An 11016-nucleotide genomic window follows, 5' to 3' on the forward strand; every position below is an offset into this window, starting at 1 on the left:
ACAACACCAAGTTAAGGGTTAAGATCCCCTTACTGGTCATCTTTAAAAAAAAAAAAAAAGAGAGAGAAAAATGTTTTCTTGGGTCAGTGGTTTTGAGGTCCAGTAGTTAGGCTTTTCTCTTTTGTCCTTTCTGTTGTAATGAGAACATTTTGATTTTCCTTCATCTGAGACCAGTGCCATAAACACAGGTTTATAGTTTTTAACTTACAGTGTTATTTGAACACTTCCTGTTTTTCTTGTCAAACCTGAGCACTCCACTTGCTGAAGTTTCTCATTTAATTCCAGAGTGCTGTCCTCTACTCTCTGAGGCATTACTTCTCAAGTGTATTATGGTAGCAATTTTTTAAGGATATGACCAGTTAGGGCAATTTAAGTTAAAAAGGAAATGATTTTACTTTGCAAGTAACTGATGTCTCTAAGAGGACATTTTTAGATGTCGATTTGGAAGCTCTTTCCCCCCGTCGATTGAAAGCTCTTGTTCAGAGCTCCACGACTGCCCCGATAACAAACACAGGAGACAAAGGTAGGAAACATTGATATGAGCTTTGTACAGAGATTTGTACATTTGTGTAATAGGCCTTTATTCCCCCCGTCGATTGAAAGCTCTTGTTCAGAGCTCCACGACTGCCCCGATAACAAACACAGGAGACGAAGGTAGGAAACATTGATATGAGCTTTGTACAGAGATTTGTACATTTGTGTAATAGGCCTTTTCACGCTTTATGTGTAGCTTTTTACCTGTAACCTTTATTACATTGTAAATTAAACGTAACTTTTGTCATTTGGGTGCAGTCTGTGACTCCATCCCTGGCACTGATTCCCACTGTCATCAGGGAATGTTTGTTAAAGGCATGGTTTTCAGGCTTGGGAGGCGATGCTCTGTCCCCATTTTATTACCACAAATAAAGATGCCCCCTGATGAATATGGAAATTCTAATTAGAGATCCTAGTCCCCAGACTAAAGCCTCACAAAGCAAAGTGGGTTAAGATGTGCTTGCCCTTCATCAGAAAACAACAGAAGACCTCATAAGGGGAGGCTAAGGCATTTGTACTGGGGTGGGCATGGTGTAAGCCTGGTCACCCACTCTGTTGTTAGAGCTACATGTACTTGAGCTCAGCGGCACAGGAGCAAAAGGAAGCTAAAGTTGAGTAAGCTTAGGAGGGATTTAAGCAAGAGTTTGGATTGAAAGCTTGTGTTTTACTACTGGTATCTTATTCGCAGTAAATGCACGATGTGTGTGGTGAGACTTCTATATGTGGCTTTGTGGTGAAGATGCCAACCAGCTTCCAAATCCCTTGGGTCGAGAGTGTGGACTTGCAGCAGGAGCAGCCTTCTAAAGAACAGAGATCTGTAATATCCCAGCTGTACAGAAAGTTGACTTCTCCACAGGCTCTGCAAAATGAATGTCCTCATCTTACAAGGATACCTTTCTTTTATAATGAAGATGTTGGTGGTGAACAGCCACTCACTGAGCACCTACCTACCATGTAGCCATCGGATAGCGTGTCACTGAATTCTCATAGTCCTAAGAGGAATGCTGTTTTTATCCATAATTTACAGATAGGAAAACTGAGGCTCAGAGGCAAAGTAAACTTCCCTATGACCCCGCTGTAGTGAAGACAGGATTGAAACTCTAGTCTGAATCCAGACCCTGAGCACAGGTTTATGGCTTCATGAGTTAAGGTGAAAGATAGGTTTGGCCCATGGGTGGCACACAGAAGTGTTAAAAAAAAAATGCTCAAATTGGACAGCACATTGGAAGTATATTAAAGGGTTGAGACCTAGTTTAGATAAAATAAATACTGGTGAGATGGATTATGCCATACATTTTTGGTTTAAGAATTTGAGCTGCAGGTGAAAGTTGCATTGGCATCTCAAAGAAGGCTCAACAAAATATCCAAACCTGCAAGAATATTTTTTTCCCTTCAAGGGCCCAGTCAACTTAGGCAGAAGCATCACTGGCTGAATTTGGTAGTTACATGACATAAAAGAGGCGTGTATGTGGAAACCTGGCTAATTGGTGCCATATTTCTGATTTATTCCAACCACGTTTTAAGTTGACTCTTTCCTGTGATCCCGTTGTAGACAATGACTGTAGATAGATACGACCCTCCTGTTCACCATCAGGATTGGCAGATGATCTGTATTGCTCACATGAGCATAATGCTGCTGAGGGACACAGCCTGTTACCATCCTGGGACACAGGCCCACTCTGGATGAGAAGCAACTGTTGGTTTCCCCAGAGTCCTGTGCACACTAATGGGCCACCCGCTAAGGAGGGATGGTGTTATCCGCATTCCCCTCCCCAAGACAGGAGAGGGACGTGAACCCTGGAGGACACTTACTGACAGAGATGAGCCCATTCCCCAACTCATGATCAGCAGTTTGAAAACTACTTGCCTAAAATATGCTTACTATTATGTGCAAGTCATAGAACTGCAGAGTCAAAAGAGACTCAGGAGAGCCTGTCCAGACCCCTCATTTGGCTGGTGAGCAAAGCATGCAGTGGAGAATTGCTTCATTCTACTCCCATGGATTAAACATCTGTGAGTTGGGCATGTGGAAGTGCACTCCCCTGCTTACAAGAGGCTCGCCTTCTAGAGGGAAACAGCCACACACACTAATAATGCTGTCTAGATTTTTTCATGGAGGGAAGGATAGGGTGAGGACAGCAAGACCCTGACCAAGACCTGGGGGGTCCAGCAGGCTCCTAGAGAGATGTCATCTGAGCAGGACAAGTAGGAATTTGCTACCTGAGGAGTGTGGACCAAGGTTATCTAGGCAGAGGGACCACTATTAGAGAGTCATGGGAAGAGAACCCACACTGTAATTCTCACTGGGGAATTTGAAAGTTCCAGCAAGGCACCAAGGGCTTTTTTTCTTTCTTTTTTTTTTAACTTAAGAATTCAGAAAAAGATGATAAAAGACATGCACATATATTTTGTCTTTTTTTTTTGCGACCGGCCGCATCGTGCTCAGCCAGTGAGCACCCCAGCCATCCCTATATAGGATCTGAACCTGCAGCAGGAGCACTGCTGCGCTCCCAGCGCCACACTCTCCCGAATGCGCCACGGGCTCGGCCCATATATTTTGGAAAATCCAGAAAAACACATCACACAATCACACACACATAATCTCGCCCAGAGTGAGAGGAGACTTCTTGAGGAGGTTTCAGGCAGCGGTAGTGACTGGCCAGATGCCAGAAAGACAGGCGGGTGTTCTAGTGCTCTCTCTCACACAGTTTAGCCAATCTAGAGATAGATTGAAATGTTGAGAGAATATGGGAGAGAAAGTTCCCCATTAGCTCTGCCTGTGGGAGGGGAGGGGGACTAGAAGGAGAGGATCATGGAAAGCTTCAAAGAGGGGCAATGTCTGCAAGTGGTGGAGGGGAGGGCACTCCAATCAGGGGCAACGGCAGGACAAAGATGAGGTGGAGTGGATTAGAGCTCCTGGCATGTGATTAAAGGTCATGGCAAGGCCCTGGAGTGCCTTTGGAGTTTGGATTTTCTCTGTGGCGAGCAAATGAAAAAATCTATTCCATGTAGGATCTGGATTCTGAGGCTTCCACCTCTGAACAGGAGCAGGGGTGCAGTTCCAGAATCTACCAGCAGGCGGGGCCCTATGCCCACCCTTGGAGCTGCTATGGTAACCAGTGAGGACTCCCAGGGCTACCAGGCAGGATATGGGGAGAGAGGGAAAGAAAAGGATCTGGCACCCTGCCAGGCATTTTACATGTGTTGTCCCCTTCAATTCAGCTCTGAGAGGCAGTAGGTAGTGTCCCCATTTTACAGATGGGGAACACGAGACTCAGAAAGAGTACACAGATCAAGGTCACACAAATGGCAAGTGATAAAGCAAGCATTCTGACCCAGCCCTGATGTTTTAGACCATGAACAGTGCAGGGCATCTCCTGACTCAGGCTGCTGCCCCTGCCTGTTCCTAGGGTCTGTGAGAGACTGGATTTTGGTCCCTTTCTGGTTTTTCTCCCTCTTGATTTCCTGACCCTTTGGTCCCCATCTCTGGTCCCCTCTGGAGTATGTGGGATCTCAAGTAGAATCATCCCCCAGTATCAGCAGGGGATTGGTTCCAGGGCCCCCTCAGATACCAAAATTTGTGGATGCTCAAGTCCCTGATATAAAATGGCATAGTATTTGCACCTACACACATCCTCCTGTATACTTTGAATCATCTCTAGATTACTGATGATACCTAATACAATGTAAATGCTACATAAATAGCTGTTATATTGTATTTTTATCTGTATTAGTTTTTATTGTTGTATCATTACTTTTTGTTATTATTATTCTCAATATTTTCCATCTGCAGTTGGTTGAATCTGGGGATGAGGAACCCCTGGATACAGAGAGCTGACTGCACTGGGTCTCCACACCTAGGACAGGTTGGGCCCAGGAAGCTCTCCTCAGACACTGGCACTCCTGGCCCCGGACAAGGTTACTCACGGAGTTCAGGTGAGATAGGAAAGTTGGCACTTCCAAGAGAAACTGTGATGCTCCCTCAGTCACGCTGCCCACGCCTGCCTAGGCCTCCTTGTTACTGCAGTCTGTGGAGCCTGTCTCCCCTCGCCTGCTGCAGTTATTCTCTCTTGTACTGACACTGGATCAGCTGCAGCAGCATTCAAGCTTGCCATTATTGCTCTCATCTTAAGAACAAAGCAAAAACTTCCTGATTCCTCTTTTCCAGCAGCTACGTCACCTCTTTCCCATTTCTCTGCTCCACCTACTGTCTTTTCTCTCTTGTACTGACACTGGATCAGCTGCAGCAGCATTCAAGCTTGCCATTATTGCTCTCATCTTAAGAACAAAGCAAAAACTTCTTGATTCCTCTTTTCCAGCAGCTACGTCACCTCTTTCCCATTTCTCTGCTCCACCTACTGTCTCCAGTTCCTCTCCTCCATTCACTGCTAAGTCCACGCCAGTCAGGCTTTTGCCCCAAAACTCCATCATTCTGCACTTGATCATGTTCCCTTCTCTGTTCAGAATACTCCAGAGGACCCTCACTGCCCTTCTACTGGGAGCCAGCTTCACCATGACCTGCAACTCTTGTCAAGGTCTGCACGCCCTCACCCTCCCATCGCCTCTCTGCCTCCCCTTGCTCAGTCCCCTGTAGCCACATGGGGTTCCGGCTGGTTCTTCAACCCTCAAGGCACATGCCCGCGCTGTCCCTGTGACTGGAACTCTCCTCCCCCAGACGTCAGCATGGCTCCCTCACTCCCTGCCACCAACTGGAGAAAGAAAAAAGCAAACCCTGACCTCTGGAGTTGGCCTGGCACTCAGATGGGCTGTGGCATTCTCCAGCTGAACATAAACAATTTCACAGAATATCAATAGCAGACAAGGGAACTCTGTGACCATGATGGATCATGACACAAACTGGACCACTCCATGATCATATCTGAACACTGACAAAATATGAACAGAAAGGACCAACCATTCCTGTATTGGGTTGACTTGAGGCCCCAAAAGATAATTCCACGCAGAACCTAGGAATGTGGTATTAATCGGAAGAAGGTTCTTTGTAGATGTCATTAAGGTATGGATCTCAAGATAAGATTGTCTTGCATTAGGGTGGGCCCTAAATCCAATGATGTGTGTCCTTATAAGAGACTAAAAAAGGAAAGGATAGAGACACAGCCAGGAAAGCCATGCGAAGACAGAGGCAGAGATTGGAATGATGTGTATACAGCCAAGGAACGCCAAGGATTGCCAGCAACTAAGAGAGAGGCATGGAACAGATTTTCCCTCAGAGCTCCCAGAAGGAACCAACCCTTCCAACACCTTGATTTCAGACTTTTGGCCTCCAGAATTGTGAGAGGATAAATTTCTGTTGTTTTAAGCCACCAAGTGCATAGTCATTTGTTACAGCAGACCTAGGAAACTTAATACAATCCCCCTATCTTGGCTAATATGAGAGAATGCTGTTTCTTACTAATGCCAGCTTTATCCTTGGTCTAATTGTCCCTCCTTCTAGATAAAATTTATTAAGATACTCAGTTATAGAATTACTCCTGCTTCCTGACGGCATCCAGTCCAGAGTGCTCTTAAGCCCTCCAAATCATCTAACCCAAGCCCAAATCCTGTAAGTCCTTTCCAACACTTTCTTACTGAGTTAACCCATGGTTCCCCATGGTGGGTGCTATCCCTATGACAACAAGTCATGAACCCAACTTGTTCAACTGCCCCTGTGTTCCCATTGGTCTTTGCAAAGTCTTTGCCCACCATCTCAATGAGGCCAACCCTCACTGCTCCATCTAAAATTGTAGTTTCCCCATCTCCCTTACCCTTGAGATGATGCAGCCTGGACTGCAGTGGTGGGACGCAGCTGTAGAGCCTAGGTGGGGAGGAAGAACACCCAGGTAGATACCGGGTCTCTGGCCTGGGTGTCCAGGTGTTCAGAGGTGTCATTCACTGAGAGGGGAACACGGGAGAGGAGCAGGTTATGGGAAAGGTGGTTTGAGGAAATTCATGCCATAGACTATCAGGGTAGCTGTGTGTACACCTGGAGCTCAAGCTCAGGCTGGAAACACAGGCTTGGAAGACAGGCACAGTGAGACTGAAGCCCTAGGGGAGAAGATCCTGAGGACTTGTACCTGTGAAGCCATACAAATAGTGGGTTTCAGAGAAGGGCAGAGGGTGCCCACTTCCCCCATCCCTGCTCCTCTTTCTGCTCTCTGGGCTATCTCTAGGCCTCCGCTTGCCCCTGCAGCCCCCAGTGGCTGAGATCACACCCTCAGATAGCAATCTCTTGTCTATCCTAAGAGCTCACTGTTGCACCCTTCCTTAGACAGCAGAGGGGAGGCCTGAGTACAGATGGCAGCCACTCTGGAACCAGATCCCCACCTGGAGAGCCCTGGGCACTCAGGCCCTGTTATTCTGGGAAAGCTTAGGACTAGGGCTGAGGTGGGCATCGCTGGTGGCATATGCACGGCAGGGCTGCAGGGCAAGGCGGGCACAGGCTGACACACTCCTTGTCACAATGGCCCTAAACCCCGCCCCATTCCAATCAATAGGGGGCTCATCCCCAAAACCTTCGGGACAAGGCCAGACTCCTTACTGAAGCTTCAAAGGCCCTGCAGGACTGGGCACTCCCTGCCTCCCAGCTGAGATTTCTTTCAGTCCTTGAATAGGCTCTCCTTCATTTCCCACTCACCCTCAGCTCACTCAGCACTCCCTCTGGGCAGCCTTCCCTGGTTCCCAGGTTGCGGAAGGAAGGTCCACTTGAGTAATCCTCATGCACTGGGTCCTCCCCATGTGGGTGCTGGGAAGACAGAAACTGTGTCTGTTGTGTTTACCCCATTTCCCAGCAACCACACTGTATGCTCTAAACAGGCAGGCCAGAGATATGGACAGCATTGAACTGAGATGCATTAGGAAACTCCTCTCTTTCCTCTCCTCCCAGATGCTCTGATCCTGCCCCATTGGTATTATTACCCTCTGCTAGGGTTTGAATGTGTCCCCCCAATTTCATGTGTTGGAGACTTAATCCCCATTGTAACAGCATTAAGAGGTAGGGCTTTTAGGAGGTGATTAGGATTAGATAAAGTCATTGGCGTGAGGCCCCCAGAATGGGGCTGGTGGCTTTATGGGAAGAGGAAGAGAGACCTGAGCTGGCATGGTCTTGCCCTCTCACCATGTGGTGTCTTCTTCCATGTGTCATAATGCAGTGAGAAGGCCCTTGCCAGACGTGCCTCCTCAACCTTGGACTTCCAAGCCTCCAGAACTGTAAGCAGTAAATTTCTTTTCTTTATAAATTACCCAGCCTGTGGCAAGACACCCTCCCTCCCAGCTAGAAGGAGCAGCTAGAGGGTAAAGGCTGTGCCATCCACATGGTGTCAGCCCCAAACCCACTGACACAGTGGTGCCAGGAGAAGACACCACCAAACTGAAGTCCTGTTTCAATGAAACTCCCAAGCCCTTAGGGGAAGTAAGAGCAACGAAGAAATAGAGCCAAGAGTTCCTGTGGGGAGAACTAGAGAAAAGTGAGAAAGGGAACTTGACCCTTCTGCTCTGAGCAGCATGGTGGGGCAGGGAGGAAAGTACCCAGGGTTCCCACCCTCCTCAAATCCTGGTGCAGTCTCTCCCTAGTTGTAGGACTTTGGCCACAAAGCTTAACCTCTCTAGGTAGCAGTTTTCCTATCTATAAAATGAAAAGGACAAGATAACCTACATCTCAGGGTTGTTGTGAGCTTAATAAGCCAGCAAAGTACAGATCCCCTTCTCAGGGCCCCAGGCCTTCCCATTGCCTCCATGTACATCAAAATTCAAGGGCTAGAGATGGACAGGACAGAGGACATCTTAGAGTGCCTTTGGGTGTTGGGACAGGGCCCTGGGGCTGGGGAAGGCTACAAAATCCTAACGAGCAGAGGAGGAGGAACCTTTGACCTTCTACTTCAGTCCCTTTCCTTTGCAACTAGAAAAACAGACTAAGTGGAAGCAGCTATTGCCCAAGTGTTACGTGGAGCCAGGTTTGGTACCACAGCTTTTGTGAACTTACCACATTTGTATTAGTCCATTTCTGTTGCTCATAACTGAATACCCAAAACTGGATATTTTATAAAGAAATGAAATTTATTTCTTACAGTTTTGAAGGCTGGGAAGCCCAAAGTCCAGGGAATACACCTGGTGAGGGCCTTCTTCTGGGTGGGGACTCTCTACAGAAACTGAGAGTGTCACTGACGAGAATGGGCTGAGCAGGAGAGAGCTAACCTCCTCACTTGCTCTCCTTTTAAAGCCACCAGAACCATGTCCATTATTCCACGAATGGATCAAACCATTCATAAGGGCACAGTCCTCACAATCTAATCACCTCTTAAAGGCTTCACCTTTCAAATACCGTCATTGGATTTCCACCCTCTTAATACTATTACAGCGGGGGGCAAGTTTCCAATACATGAACCTTTGCAGACTTATTTTACCTACAGCAGCACTGAATGTAAGTCTTGCAGCACCCCTGGAAGCCAGGCCAAGGGAATCGTGGTGATTTTAGACTCATGCTACACTTCTCTCTGTGTGACAGAGAAGCAAAAGGATTACTACGCAAAGCAACATCAATGCATTGAGAAGCCCAGAGGGTCTGTATCCCACAGAAAATGGGAACAGCCCCCATTCAAAGTTAGCTTCTGTTTTTTATTGTAAAGACAAGGAAATTTCACAAGAAAATTCAGTTGATTAAATCATTAGAAAAGGACACAAGGACATGGGCAGTGTTACAAAAGTTACCTAAAATCTAGCTTAAGCAATGGAAACTAGTGACATCAGTAAAATTAACAATGTGACATTCCAAATTACAATTAGTGGAAAGCTAAGTTGGTCAAACTGGCTCATTATCCAAAGTATAACCTCTCCTTAAGCAAAAGTTACATTCTTATGATAAAATCTAAGTATAATTATCTCTGAAGTTTCTCCCAACAGACAGCTCCCCCTAGCAAATATATTTTTTTCGCATCTTTTCCTTCAGCAATTCTTAAAATCTCTTAACAGTATCAGTATGACAACCACCTGTTAGCTCTAAAATCATTAAAGTATATAATCCCATACCTAAACGGTGATTAGAGTTGATTAGACGGGCTTTTGCCCTCTGGCTATAGGCCATTACCTCCTACTCCGAGGGCTTTTGCCCCAATATGTATTTACATAAAAACCCTATTCTAAAATCAAATGAGAATCAAGATTTCTAACCCACTACAGACTCAGTCAATTATTTGGTACAAGATCACAAGGAAGAGGATGTAGCTGAGACAAGCAAGAAACCCAGGGCTCCACAATCTCCAGAAAACATTCCCCTACTCCAGGGGGGTCCTCCGCACAGAATATGGAGGAGAGTGTGGGGGGTGGAGGGTTGAGGTCAGAACTCACATTTCAGAATCTTCCCATTGTTGTGAGGCCCCCTCCCACAAGAAATGCACTTACACACCGCTCGTGCAGAAAAGGGCAGTTTATTCACTCCAGCTGGCCAGCGTCCGTCTCCCAAGGTGCAACCAAGGAGGAGCGGCCTCAGGCCTTGGTATTGTGGGGTTTTTAAAGGCAAAAACTACATCCTGTTGGCACACGGGTTTGTCCAGGTGCACAAAGCAAGCTAGGGAGCTAGGTCACAGAGGCTGAGAATGAGCTGTTCAAGCAGTCAAGCATACAAGTTTTCGTTGTGTATGGTTCCTGTTCCCATGTAATAATTCACTGTCTATGGCTCCTGTTTTTATGCAATTGCTTTTTGTTTCTATGAAAAGGTCAATGGTTTCTCATGTGGGAGGGGGTAGTCTGCAGGTCAGACGGGGGCAAAATGGAGTTGCTTAGGTTAAGCAAGCAATTTTACAGAAGCAGATAGCGTACATTATGAGGGTGAAGAGAGCTCTATCATCTACTCAACAAATGCCAGGCTCTGTGGATATAAGTGAAAAGAGATCTTGAGGTTGTGACACTTAAGTTGAAACTCTAAGGATGAAAAAGTTCACCCAGGCAAAGGGACTGTGTGCATTTCAGGTAGAGGGAATGGCATATGTAAATGACCTGTGGTGGGAAGAAGCACAATGTTGTCTAGAAGGCCCCAAATTTGTCTTTTCACAAGGGAGGAGTAGAGGCAATCTTCTTTCCCTTTTCTTCTACAAAATCACCCACACACAATGAGGAGAACAAGGAACAGAAACTCCATCTTCTAGGAAGATATTTCTGACCTTACATTATAATACTGTAGAAAACATCAAATGCCCCTGATTCCAGTATCATTTAAATAATGGAATTATTAAATAATTTTGTCCTTTCTATAGTTCCAGAACTTGGCTTCCTCAGGCCTGCTCTTTCTTATAGTGCTAACTGATGAAATGCCAGTGCCTGGCCCTAAGAATGAAAATCTTCCTGATTAACAATCGCCATGAAACAAGCCTTGGAAAGACTAGAAGGAGGTGTCCTTTCTTCCCTAAAGCTACAGAAACAGACTTGCTATTCTCCATCATAAAAATTAGTTTAAGAATCAGATACGATAAGAATTGCTATGGTTTAAATATT

This window comes from Galeopterus variegatus, unplaced genomic scaffold (assembly GCF_000696425.1).
Source record: "Galeopterus variegatus unplaced genomic scaffold, G_variegatus-3.0.2 Scaffold1207, whole genome shotgun sequence".
Taxonomy (NCBI): Eukaryota; Metazoa; Chordata; class Mammalia; order Dermoptera; family Cynocephalidae; genus Galeopterus; species Galeopterus variegatus.